The sequence below is a fragment of the Salmo salar genome, chromosome ssa12 (assembly GCF_905237065.1).
Source record: "Salmo salar chromosome ssa12, Ssal_v3.1, whole genome shotgun sequence".
Classification (NCBI taxonomy): Eukaryota; Metazoa; Chordata; class Actinopteri; order Salmoniformes; family Salmonidae; genus Salmo; species Salmo salar.
This window is the reverse complement of record NC_059453.1, coordinates 74281300-74295039: the sequence shown is the minus strand read 5'-3', so window position 1 is coordinate 74295039 and position 13740 is coordinate 74281300. Positions and strand designations below refer to the sequence as shown.

General features: G+C 41.3%; 1 protein-coding gene across 1 annotated transcript in view; it reads left to right on the top strand.

The window, feature by feature from the left end:
• Window positions 1–5567: 5567 nt before the first annotated feature.
• Window positions 5568–13740, top strand: part of fhit (fragile histidine triad diadenosine triphosphatase) — a 128570-nt gene continuing 120397 nt past the window's right edge. The window contains 2 exon segments of the mRNA NM_001141592.2: window positions 5568–5579; window positions 9750–9835. The gene's annotated coding sequence lies outside the window, so the exon portion shown is untranslated.

The following is a 13740-nucleotide window of genomic DNA, read 5'->3' as shown; positions in this document are numbered from 1 at the left end:
TTCAGGTCTGGGGAACGGGCGGGCCAGTCCATAGCATCAATGCCTTCCTCTTGCAGGAACTGCTGACACACTCCAGCCACATGAGGTCTAGCATTGTCTTGCATTAGGAGGAACCCAGGGCCAACCGCACCAGCATATCGTCTCACAAGGGGTCTGAGGATCTCATCTCGGAACCTAATGGCAGTCAGGCTACCTCTGGCGAGCACATGGAGGGCTGTGCGGCCCCCCAAAGAAATGCCACCCCACACCATGACTAACCCACCGCCAAACCGGTCATGCTGGAGGATGTTGCAGGCAGCAGAACGTTCTCCACGGCGTCTCCAGACTCTGTCACGTCTGCCACATGTGCTCAGTGTGAACCTGCTTTCATCTGTGAAGAGCACAGGGCGCCAGTGGCGAATTTGCCAATCTTGGTGTTCTCTGGCAAATGCCAAACGTCCTGCACGGTGTTGGGCTGTAAGCACAACCCCCACCTGTGGACGTCGGGCCCTCATACCACCCTCATGGAGTCTGTTTCTGACCGTTTGAGCAGACACATGCACATTTGTGGCCTGCTGGAGGTCATTTTGCAGGGCTCTGGCAGTGCTTCTCCTGCTCCTCCTTGCACAAAGGCGGAGGTAGCGGTCCTGCTGCTGGGTTGTTGCCCTCCTACGACCTCCTCCACGTCTCCTGATGTACTGGCCTGTCTCCTGGTAGCGCCTCCATGCTCTGGACACTACGCTGACAGACACAGCAAACCTTCTTGCCACAGCTTGCATTAATGTGCCATCCTGGATGAGCTGCACTACCTGAGCCACTTGTGTTGGTTGTAGACTCCGTCTCATGCTACCACTAGAGTGAAAGCACCGCCAGCATTCAAAAGTGACCAAAACATCAGCCCAGGGCATAGGAACTGAGAAGTGGTCTGTGGTCCCCACCTGCAGAACCACTCCTTTATTGGGGGTGTCTTGCTAATTGCCTATAATTTCCACCTGTTGTCTATTCCATTTGCACAACAGCATGTGACATTTATTGTCAATCAGTGTTGCTTCCTAAGTGGACAGTTTGATTTCACAGAAGTATGATTGACTTGGAGTTACATTGTGTTGTTTAAGTGTTCCCTTTATTTTTTTGAGCAGTGTATTTTGAAAGATGAGACATTGAGGATTATCATGAATACCACTTTGATGTCATACAAGCAAGCCAAACACCTGTGAATCCAAATGTGCACTTCACAATTTCATAGCATAAAACTCATGTCATATACAGTGTCAACGTTTATGATCACTATGTTTGATGTACAGTTACAAGATGACAAGGCATTGTGTTGTTCTTAACAGAATTAGCCTGTGTTTGTCTATTGTGAAGAAAATCTGCCACAGCACACAAACCTGAAAGTACACATGACTCCTTTTTATGCGCACCAAAATTAAAATGTGTTTCCCTGAATTCGAACTGTGAAAGCCTAACACTGTAATATCATATTTTATAACTTAGCTAGTCATGTTGGCAATAGAACAAGCTTTCAAATGATGCCCACCTGAACCATATTGTGATTTATAATGGACTGTTTTTGGATTGAGGTAACAACAGTAATTGTGTGATGCCCAGGATGCAGGGTTGTGTTCCAAACAAAACAACTACAAGTGTGCTTGCGGTAGTTCCTCAACTGCACAGATAGGCGAGCTTTGAGTCATAAAAGTGCATTGAAATGACTTAGGAAGTGTGCACGCTTTGGAGAGGTGTGTGGACACTTGGAGACACCAGCTAGTCCTCTCACTCAAACCCTTCTCATTGTTTTGTCTTATGTTGAATCTACCCCACATTTCCCAGTGATTTTCTTATCATGTTACTGAATATATCCAGAGTATTTTCGTTATCAACAAATGTGGTGGAAAGTACAGTAAATGTAAAATGCACATAAAATCAAGTGTTATGTTTGGATTCAGTCTTGTCTCAGGTGAACTGTTCTTCTCACCTTCGGTCTAATAATTTTCCCATAATCTCAAAACTGTTCCCTTTCAATTGCTACCACGGTTATGCATATGCTTTTCATATTTCTTCTGTAAGAAACATTTAAATTTAGCAATATCAATTCCCACGATTGTAGAGGGTTAAGCAAAACATTGTTTGGTCCTTGACTTGTAAAGGCAAAAAGGTGACACTACTTGAACCTGCTTCCATAATAATAATTGCATAACAGATGTACTGTAACTAAAATTCATGAAAACTGGTGTCAACTTCTGGCAATTCATTTAACGCATATATGAGCATCTGAAGAGTTTACATATTTTCATATAATTATTAGACAACTTCTAGTGGTGGTTCGATTGGAAGTTTTTTAAAAGGCAGTATATTGGACACTTGGATTGGAGAATCAGCAAACTCTGCTGACTAGGGTACCAATTTTACTGTATATCAGTCTGTCATGCCAAGATGTTGGATCATTCCTGCCTGACATCTTCCCACTGACATCTCTATACCAGTGAATCAATAAATGTATTCTCAATCAACTGCACACAGTAGACTCAACCAAACTGTGACTTTTATGACAAAAAGTATTCCGCTGAGTGGCATCTGATGGACAATGAAGCATTTTTTGGTTAGTCTTCTAACAACCAATTTAAAACCCACATAAAAAGCTTCATAAACTTTGCAGCTGCTAATACACTCACTCTTTCACCTATGTAGATTAGCCCAAAATCACCCTGGTCTGTCAGTTTAACTGAGTGTTTAATTAGTAGTGCTGTAATGTTGAATTATAGGCCTTGAAGAATGGTTCACATTCTATATTACATTCTACTGACTGGCTCTTCCCTGGTTATCTCTCGTCTACCTTGCTGTTTACCAGGTAATGTTCTGTGTTAATCGGATATTAGTGGTAGTGAATTAAAATACTTTCAGCAGATATCAGTCATAATATGTCTTCTAATAATAAACCTCTTTTGAATTATCATGCTACTCATCTAACTAATCATCAGGAAGGATCATCCATATCAACAATATATCCCATTTCCAGTTTTAAAAAGGTACATAAAGACCTACAGTAAAGCCTACATACTGTAGTTCAAACGTTACCTACAATTAGCCTACAATGAATTGGGAATTTGTAAAACAATCAATTTGTAAAATAATGTAGGTCTTCTCAATATCATTATAGAATAGTACTGTTAGGATACATTTTGAATAGTCTATGGGTGTGTTTGATTGGTAAGGCTTAAGTAACTGACTTTAGACAAAAGTCGAGGAGTGAAGTCAGGGGAGGTGCATCTGCAACAGCCGAAAGTTGAACACTAATGTCACGTCCTGGCCAGTATAAGGGTTAATTGTCATTTTAGTTTGGTCAGGACTTGGCAGAGGGTATTTGTTTTATGTGGTTCAGGGTGGTGTGTTAGTTAGGAGGGCGTTTGATTTATTATTTCCGGGTTTTGAGTTATAGTCGATGTTGATGTATTTCTATGTGTAGTCTGGTTGATCTATTTCTATGTTGAGTTAATTGGGGTGGACTTCCAATTGAAGGCAGCTGTGTGGTGTTGCCTTTGATTGGAAGTCCTATATTAGTTGGGTGTGTTTGTCTGTGTATTTGTGGGAGATTGTTCTTGCACTGCATTTTTGGATAGCCTGCAAAACTGTTGTTGATCGTGAGTACCGTTTATTGTTTTGTTTTTCCCTGTGGATGCTTTTCATTTTCCAATTAAAAGAATGAGTATCCACATACCCGCTGCGCCTTGGTCCTTTTCTCTCCACTATGAAATACGTGACAACTAATGTAGTTTTCCAACAGCAAGTTTCAGATCAACATGGCAGTGTGGCCATTGTTTATATATTTTTCTTTATAATGTAAAAAATAAACATCTCCAACCCCCAATATCACACACCCACAAACTGAAATCTTATGTGTACATTGTACAATCAATTAGTGAGAGAGAGCCTCAAATGTCACATTCATTTGTATATATATTCACTGTAATACATGAATCGCGGTATTGTTGGTTCCTATTTCAGTCATATCTATGGTCACATTCGCATGGGTGAAACAAAAACACCCTAATGATTGGTGAGAAGGGGGTAGCAGCATCCCAGTATGCCGACTGGAGTGTGGGTGTGTTGAAAAGAAAGTAGTGGGTGTGTGCAAAGAAGTGGGTGTGTTGAAAGGAAGGTAGCGTGTGTGTGGAAAGGAGTTGTGTCGAAAGCGCTCTGCTATTAGGTTAGACGTTTTTGATTGAGCTGTGTTTTTGTCTTCCGTTTCTTACCATATAACTATTACATTGAGCTACTGTACCGCGAGAGTTTGGACTGATGTTTTTAAGATAGAGGATGAGTCTGAGTCGTATTTCACTGTTAGTTTTACACAAATAATTGTAAATGTTCAGTTTTAAAACTGTTGATTGTTTGTTTTATTAAAAGTATTGATGATGGGTGTACTGTTGCTTCATGCGTTGTATGCGTGTGCTTACTGTGACTGTCACCCTGATATTGGCTACTAGTTCCGGTTGCTGGACAGTAGTGCTTGTCAACGGGGAGCAAGGGGCACTGTGTCCCGGTGTTGTTGCGTTCATGCCCTCCCCATTGAGTAGTAGACTGTATATAAATTAAATCAAATTGTATTTGTCACATGCACGAATACAGCAGGTATTTCACCTTACAGTGAAATGCTTACTTACAAGCCATTAACCAACAATGCTGTTTTAAGAAAAATAAGTGTTAAGTAAAAAATACATGATTAGATATATATTAAACAAGTAATTAAAGAGCAGCAGTAAAATAACAGTAGGGAGGCTATATAGGGGGCGTACTGGTACAGAGTCAATGTCCGGGGGCACCAGTTAGTCCAGGATATATGTATCAGTGTGACGTCTAGATGGTTATAAATATGAGTTATTTCTTGTGTAGGCTGCTATCCTACTTGAAATAAAATAATGTGAGAGAAAAACATCGCCACAATATCTACCGCCGACGACACAACCATGATACCCATTAGGAAGCACTTCAAGTCGGCAGGCACAACACTCAGCACTGGTCGCCGGCTTACTATCGACTCGTAGTGCAGCCCAATCAGCCAAGCAAAACGTTCTTGAGTGCCAACAAATCTGCCCAATTATCTGAATCGCTTTCCATACACCCACTCCTTCCGACACACCCACTCCCCAATACTCCGGTCGCCATATTGGGCTGCAGCTACCCATACTTGTGATTGGTTGACAATAGAGCTTCACACATTGCAGGCGATGGCTGTAGGATGAAGTTGGTGAAGAGCAACAGCAGAACTTGCAGTCAAAACTTCATGACCTTTGATCACATTAATTTTGTAAAGGTCATGCAGTCGACATGTAGGCGCAAGTCGGACATTTTTTCCCCCATAATGCTACCCTTTTTGAAAGGTTGGTCACCGACTTGACAAAAGGGATCCGCTCAAACGTGCCCAATGTATGACGTTTTAGGGATTCAGAACGTACATACAAGCGCATGTGGCTACACTCATTGTGGAACTTGTAGTCACATTAACATGTTAGAGAGGCACTTCCAGCACCATTGTGCATCACCAGAACTACACTACCCATAGATCATTCGGGTTATCAAGACTGTCTCAGACACGGAAGGTGAGTGCTCCTGTCATTTTCATTTCATGCAACGAGGACGAAATAAAGCAGCTATATTGTTATACGTTTTAGCTGTATTGGTTGAATGTATTGATTTAAGAATTTTAAGCGAATGAAGATGATTAGCTAAAATATTTTATTTTTCTCGACGTTTATAATGTTTATTTGATAGGAAACATGTCAATGAATGTGCATTAGGCTACAGTCACCAGTCAGTTCAAAGATCCGACAACCTAATTGCGGAAAATAGACCTACATAATATTTCGCTGTGAGCGAAAGCAAACTACTTGCGTTCAAAACACGGATGCGTTTTTATCTAGTTAAACCTAATAGAATGGAGCTTTGCCTTGTCCACGCTACGCGGTGGTCTCTTTAACATTGTTTCATTACGGAACTGTTCATTTTAGACACATTTTTAGCGCGAAATAATGTGCCAAACAGTTTTTCAGAGAGTTACGTTTCATGGGCATGTCGTGTTATGTAAAGATCCAACATGAAATTGCAGACGGGGATTATACAACGGAAATTAATAGACAATAAGTAGGTCTATTAGATATTGCCGTTTTTTTGTATTTAACTCAACTTCATGAATTATTCTTATTTTAACCTAATAATAGTCTGATGCTGTTACCATTGTCATTACTGTCTTTTTTTGTTTAATTTTTACACTGGGGCTTGTGTCTCCTTCAACTATGCTGGTGACTGACAGCTGCAATAAGGGCCTTTTAATCATAAAGATCCACCAGAACTATGCCTGCTTTTAGTCTATCAGCATGTATGGTTATATAATGTTCCAATATGGATGATTGAAGATCTGTTCTGGCCATATTAGCCTATACTTTTCCCATGATGAATAACCAGAAAAACACTAAATCCCTCTCATCTTCTTCACTTTCAGTCTAAACTCCTCAAAAAGGCCCAGTTGGCTTCTCACTCTCGTTCAGCGTCAAACCCTGGGGATGTACACATTTTAACGATCGTGAAAACAAAGTGACAGTGTAACAGCGGCACAGTCCCACCATTCAGTGTATGGGAAGAGTCAAGAGATAATTCTGAAGTCTACACGCTTGGACATTAATGATTGTATTGTATTTTACTGGGTGTGACTGACTGATGTAGACGTTGTGTTGTGAGGCGGTGTCATTCGTAAATAAAGCTTAGTCTTTACAAAAGAAACCCAATGAACTTAGTGACCTAGGCATGGCCTATCCCTACATAACATACTGTATCCTGTCCTTACAAAGTATTTTTCATTTAACCTTTAACTATGCAAGTCATTTAAGAACAAATTATTATTTACAATGATGGCCTACACCGGCCAAACCCGGACGACGCTGGGCCATTTGTGCGCCGCCCTATGGGACTCCCAATCACGGCCGGTTGTGATACAGCTTGGATATAGACCATATATGTATAGTTCTAACACAGTACAAGTAGGCCTAGTTATTACAACTGAAACCTGTTTTCAGTTTGTCTGTACAAATGTATATTTAGTGCAAACATTAGATTTGCAATAAAGCTCGATTAAGTATGTTGAATCCTGCTCTCACTCTGGAATTACTGTTTGATGAAATTAGTCAGAAATACTGGGCTTATGAATTTGTTTACAAATGACCTTATACAACTCAGGAACAGCTATAACAGAATATATAACAGCAGCCATAACAGTGCTATAACAGCTTTAATGTAAACTCTTTTTAGCCAATTTATACCTATTTGCATGGTACACTACAAATCTATAGTGTATTCGGAAAGTAATCAGACCCCTTGAATTGTTTCACATTTTGTTACATTGCAGCCTTATTATAACGTGGATTAAATAGATTAATAGTTTTCCCCCTCATCAATCTGCACACAATACTTCATAATGACAAAGCTGAAACAGATTTTTTGATTTTTTTGCTCATTTATTAACAAATAAAAAACAGAAATATCACATTTACATAAGTATTCAGACCCTTTACTCAGGACTTTGTTGAAACACTTTTGACGGCAATTACAGCCTTGAGTCTTCTTGGGTATGACGCTACAAGCTTGGCACACCTGTATTTTGGGAGTTTCTCTCATTCTCTGCAGATCCTCTCAAGCTCTGTTAGGTTGGATGAGGAGAGTTGCTGCACAGCTTTTTCAGGTCTCTCCAGAATTGTTAGATCGGGTTCATGTCCGGGCTCTGACTGGGCCACTCAAGGACATTCAGAGACTTGTCCCAAAACCACTCCTGCATTGTATTGGCTGTGTGCTAATTTAATCAATTTTAGAATAAGACTGTAATGTAACAAAATGAATACTTTCCAAATGCACTGTATGTAATTGCTTGAACTATGCTTTAACCTTAACTAAGTTTCAACTACATTGACTACATCTGATGTACTAGACACTTCAGACACTTCACACCCTCTGACCCTCCGTTAGTCTTCTCAGACCATCCAGAGGTGGAGGTTGTGGGAACAGTGGGAGTCCAGAAGTGACCAGATGGATTTTTTAATATGCCGAATTTGATTAAATACATTTTAATGATCTGGTTCTCAGTGGTGCTGTTTAGGGATGTCACATGGCTCCTCCTTGTAATGTGGACCATCTGTCTCCTCTGCAAAAATAAATAATGAAATAAACAGAGAAATCTTCTTGTCTAACACTCACAGGACACCTACTCCTATGAACCCCTGCTGAACTAAGCAGTACACCTACTCCTATGAACCCCTGCTGAACTAAACAGTACACCTACTTGGAGCTGCAAGTTATTTGAACCCTAACCTGAAACCGATGCAAAAGAAAGGGTCCATGGCAGTATGTGCCAGGTGCTCTCCCAGATTTGGATGTGCTTGGTTTGAATTATTCTTGATGAATCATACACACACTTCGCCCACCTTAATCACAAGACAGTGCAATAATTATACATGCTACTGCATGCAGCCTTCTACTGTATATCTTCAATACTTCCTACTTAAAGGAAAAGTCATTATGATACAACATGTTGGTGACACTTTGCTTCTTGAAAGTCCAATATCTTGAGAACTTGACTGCTGACATGCAAAACATTTTTGGACTGTATCAACAGTGGACTAATGAAAAAATATATAGTTTTTGAGTTGAGCTTTCCTTTAAGCATCCTTTTGATGTTCCTGGCTCTCCATACATCCCTCTAGTTTGTCTTCACAATAGCACTTTAACATACAATAAAACCAGTGTGGATGAATATATCAGTGATACTTGTCCGCAGCTTTCCCTGGTTCCAAACTTCATTTGGAGATTTGTGGACAGGGATGCATAATGCAAGAGAACTGGCTTCAATGATACACTGTTTATTCATACCACAGCAATACTTCATTGATTGGATTCTCTTTGCTTAATGTTGAATTAAACAGCCATAGACCTGTGTTAATTTCTCTATCCTGTATTTCCCCAGCATGTCCACCGTGTATCGTGTTGTTCAGTGTGTTGTGTGCATCATTAATTGTGCCCATCTAACACACACAGAGGCTATTGTATCATGTAGAGAATGCACAGGACTATATCTATTTAGCAAGTTCTAATTAGGATTTGAAAATCACTTAAAAAAGCATTTAGGTAAAGTACTGTATATAACAGCCATGCTCCAGGATGTATTCCTGTCCTCATTGACATTCATTTAGTGTTATATAGCAGTGTTACACAATGTAGTTCTGGAAGTGGGATATGAATACAAGCATGACTCTCACTTCCTAAAGTCATAACAAAATTACATGTTCACATTGTCTTATAAAGCAACCTTGTACTGTATTCAGGTCAGTGTTCTCCCACATTGAAAGTCAAGTGACCTACAAAAACACACCGAGTTCATCCAGTCATCTCTGACTGTTCCTTGAGTCCTTGATACTTTCCTAAAAGAAGAGCAGGAGGAATAGAGAGAGTGGTGATGCTGACAGAACCAATGGCTCCTCAGGTGTGTGTGTGTGTGTGTGTGTGTGTGCGCGTGTGTGCGTGTGTGCACTCTGAGGTCAGGCTGTGTGTGTGAGGGCTGCAGAGAGAAGACCTGCCGAATGATTTTCAAAGAGAGGTCGTAAAGGTCACCACCATAGTGCGGTGGAAGGTGCCCAGACCCTCAGCAGAATATCAACTCTCCACTTCTCTTTGCATTTCTCTTCGATTTACATGGAGCCTCATGTCCGTACTGATCTCTGCCCCTGCAGGTAAAGAAAAGTGAGGTACCGTAGAAGATCAGAGAGGAGTTCACACTGCATCAAGTCTAAAAGTTGTGATCTGCTCTGCAGTCCAGGTACATTTATAGACAGGTAAGTATGATTAAACAAGACAAGCACACAGTGTACAGTATCTGACTAAACTCTTGGACAGTCTGCAGTGCAGAGGGAAAGGACAGCTGTTATGTAAAATGGCAATACATTTTGTTGTGTCTATAAATACATGAATTAAGATGGTGACATGCTATAGGGGATGACCTCACTACTGTAGCTAGGTTTCCATCCAATTAGTGACAGATTTTCATGCGAATATTCAAAAATCTGCATAAAAACAAAATCTGCATTTTGCCAGAGATGGGTTTCCATCAAATTGACCTGTTGTGAATAAAAGGCTGTGCGTAATGACAGTGTACATAAAAAATATATATATATACAGTGGGGGAAAAAAGTATTTGATCCCCTGCTGATTTTGTACGTTTGCCCACTGACAAAGAAAGGATCAGTCTATAATTGTAATGGTAGGTTTATTTGAACAGTGAGAGACAGAATAACAACAAAAATATCCAGAAAAAAAGCATGTCAGAAATGTTATAAATTGATTTGCATTTTAATGAGGGAAATAAGTATTTGACCCCCTCTCAATCAGAAAGATTTCTGGCTCCCAGGTGTCTTTTATACAGGTAATGAGCTGAGATTAGGAGCACACTCTTAAAGGGAGTGCTCCTAACCGCAGCTTGTTACCTGTAAAAAAGACACCTGTCCACAGAAGCAATCAATCAGATTCCAAACTCTCCACCATGGCCAAGACCAAAGAGCTCTCCAAGGATGTCAGGGACAAAATTGTAGACCTACACAAGGCTGGAATGGGCTTCAAGACCATCGCCAAGCAGCTTGGTGAGAAGGTGACAGCAGCTGGTGCGATTATTCGCAAATGGAAGAAACACAAAAGAACTGTCAATATCCCTCGGCCTGGGGCTCCATGCAGATCTCACCTCATGGAGTTGCAATGATCATGAGAACGGTGAGAAATCAGCCCAGAACTACACGGGAGGATCTTGTCAATGATCTCAAGACAGCTGGGACCATAGTCACCAAGAAAACAATTGGTAACACACTACGCCGTGAAGGACTGAAATCCTGCAGCGCCCGCAAGGTCCCCCTGCTCAAGAATACATATACATGCCCGTCTGAAGTTTGCCAATGAACATCTGAATGACTCAACTGGTGAAAGTGTTGTGGTCAGATGAGACCAAAATGGAGCTCTTTGACATCAACTCAACTCGCTGTGTTTTGAGGAGGAGGAATGCTGCCTATGACCCCAAGAACACCATCTCCACCGTCAAACATAGAGGTGGAAACATTATACTTTGGGGGTGTTTTTCTGCTAAGGGGACAGGACAACTTCACTGCATCAAAGGGACGATTTACGGGGCCATGTACCGTCAAATCTTGGGTGAGAACCTCCTTCCCTCAGCCAGGGCATTGAAAATGGGTCGTGGATGGGTATTCCAGCATGACAATGACCCAAAACACACGGCAAAGGCAACAAAGGAGTGGCTCAAGAAGAAGCACATTAAGGTCCTGGAGTGGCCTAGCCAGTCTCCAGACCTTAATCCCATAGAAAATCTGTGGAGGGAGCTGAAGGTTTGAGTAGCCAAACGTCAACCTCGAAACCTTAATGACTTGGAGAAGATCTGCAAAGAGGAGTGGGACAAAATACCTCCTGAGATATGTGCAAACCTGGTGGCCAACTACAAGAAACGTCTGACCTCTGTGATTGCCAACAAGGGTTTTGCCACCAAGTACTAAGTCATGTTTTGTAGAGGGGTCAAATACTTATTTCCCTCATTAAAATGCAAATCATTTGATAACATTTTTGACATGCGTTTTTCTGGAGTTTTTTGTTGTTATTCTGTCTCTCACTGTTCAAATAAACCTACTATTAAAATTATAGACTGATCATTTCTTTGTAAGTGGGCAAACATACAAAATCAGCAGGGGATCAAATACTTTTCCCCCCACTGTATGTACTTTTTACCCCTTTTTCTCCCCAATTTTGTGATATCCAATTGGTAGTTACAGTCTTGTCCCATCGCTGCAACTCCCGTACGGACTCGGGAGAGGGGAAGGTCGAGAGCCATGCGTCCACTGAAACATGACGCCGCCAAGCCGCACTGCTTCTTGACACACTGCTCGCTTAACCTGGAAGCCAGCCGCACCAATGTGTTAGAGGAAACACCGTACAGCTGGGAATCGAAGTCAACCTGCATGCGCCCGTCAGCCACAAGGAGTCGCTAGAGTGCGATGGGACAAGGACATCCCAGCCGGCCAAACCCTCCCCCTAACCCGGACGACACTGGGCCAATTGTGCATCGCCTCATGGGTCTCCCGTTCGCGACACAGCCCGGGATCGAACCTGGATCTGTAGTGACGACTCTAGCACTGCGATGCAGTGCCTTAGACCGCTGTGCCACTCAGAAGACCCACAAAATACCTTTTGCGGTTAAATTCCCATGTACCGAATAAAACATTTTTTAATGGGTTTCCATCGCATTTCCAACTCTACTGATGGTTTTGTCAACAAAAAAATGGTGCGTTATATTGCGCATGTGCCCACTCTGGTCTTGGCATGTGCGCTCTAGCCAACAGCTTGACATACAGTGTGCGTAAAAAAGCCTACGTGATGAGATTATTTTGGACAGAAGAGCGAGATTATTTGTCAAAAGGCAGCCAAGCATCGATCATCATGTCTCCATAATAAGAATCTTGATATTTATTGGAGAGGAGCATCAATCACCGCGTGCACTTTCACAACCTTGTAAAGTTCATCATAACTTATCTGTAGCCTAATAAACTGCATTATTTCCCAATGAGTCGTACTGGGTGGACCACACAACATATCATCATGTGACTCCAAGTTTACTTCCATATGATTGTTATTATATCAATATTTGTGCAGAATTGTGCAATTAATGTTACAGACACAAAAAGATCCCACCTAGCGTATTTGTTTTATAGACATTTGGAAAGTTTGCTGACAAATTTGCTGAAATTTTTTATGCAATGTGTACATTACTCGCTTAAAAAGGTTGGATGGAAACCTGGTTAATGACAGCAAAAATGTAATGAGCATAAATCAAGTCATTCATGACCTTTTGATTATTGTAAGTCAATATATGTGCTGTTGCATGGTAGAAGCCTTTAAATGTATCATCCCCTATGCTTATTGTGATGCCCTTCAACACTGCCTATCCTGTTAGTGTTGTTTCTGGTCATGTCTCAACATGGGGCTTAGTGTACGTCAACGTCAATGGCAGAGCAACAAAGGAGCGGAGCTCCAACGCATGGTGCCCAGTGGATGACATTTATCCCCACTCTGTATTTCTGCTGTTAATCCGATTGGAGACAAAGGCCTTCATTCCCAATCACATTAACCAGTTGGCATCTCTTCAGTCTCTTTCACTCTTAATCCCATTCAATGCGAGCAAAAATGTTACTTGATCTGATTGGGCACAACAGCAATCTGATACTGTAAGATAATTGGTCATATCTGATTTGGGGAAGCGGGGGAAAAGAAAACATTTAGAGGTGGGGGAAGGGGGATGGGGAAAAATAAGTGAGGGAAGTGGGTGGGTGGGAAAAGAGATAGATAGTAGGATGAGCAAAAGGAGAGTTGAGCAATGATCTGTCTGAGCAATGATGGGGCTCCTTGTTTTTTTGTTAGTCATCTTGCCTGGGGATATGAACGATTGTTGGTCAATCCTTTAAACCAGGTAGGCCTACAACTGAACTGAATTCTGGAGATGTGTGTCAGCCACTTTTAGATATATTCTTTGCCTTACCACTAAGTAAAAGGATCACCCTTCCAGAAATGAGATATGTGTTCAATTTCACCTTCTAATTTCACCTTTCAATCTCCTTTATCCTCTCTGGAAATGTGCTGCTTCAATCCTTTGACAAAGAGCTTAGCCACCCAAAGCCA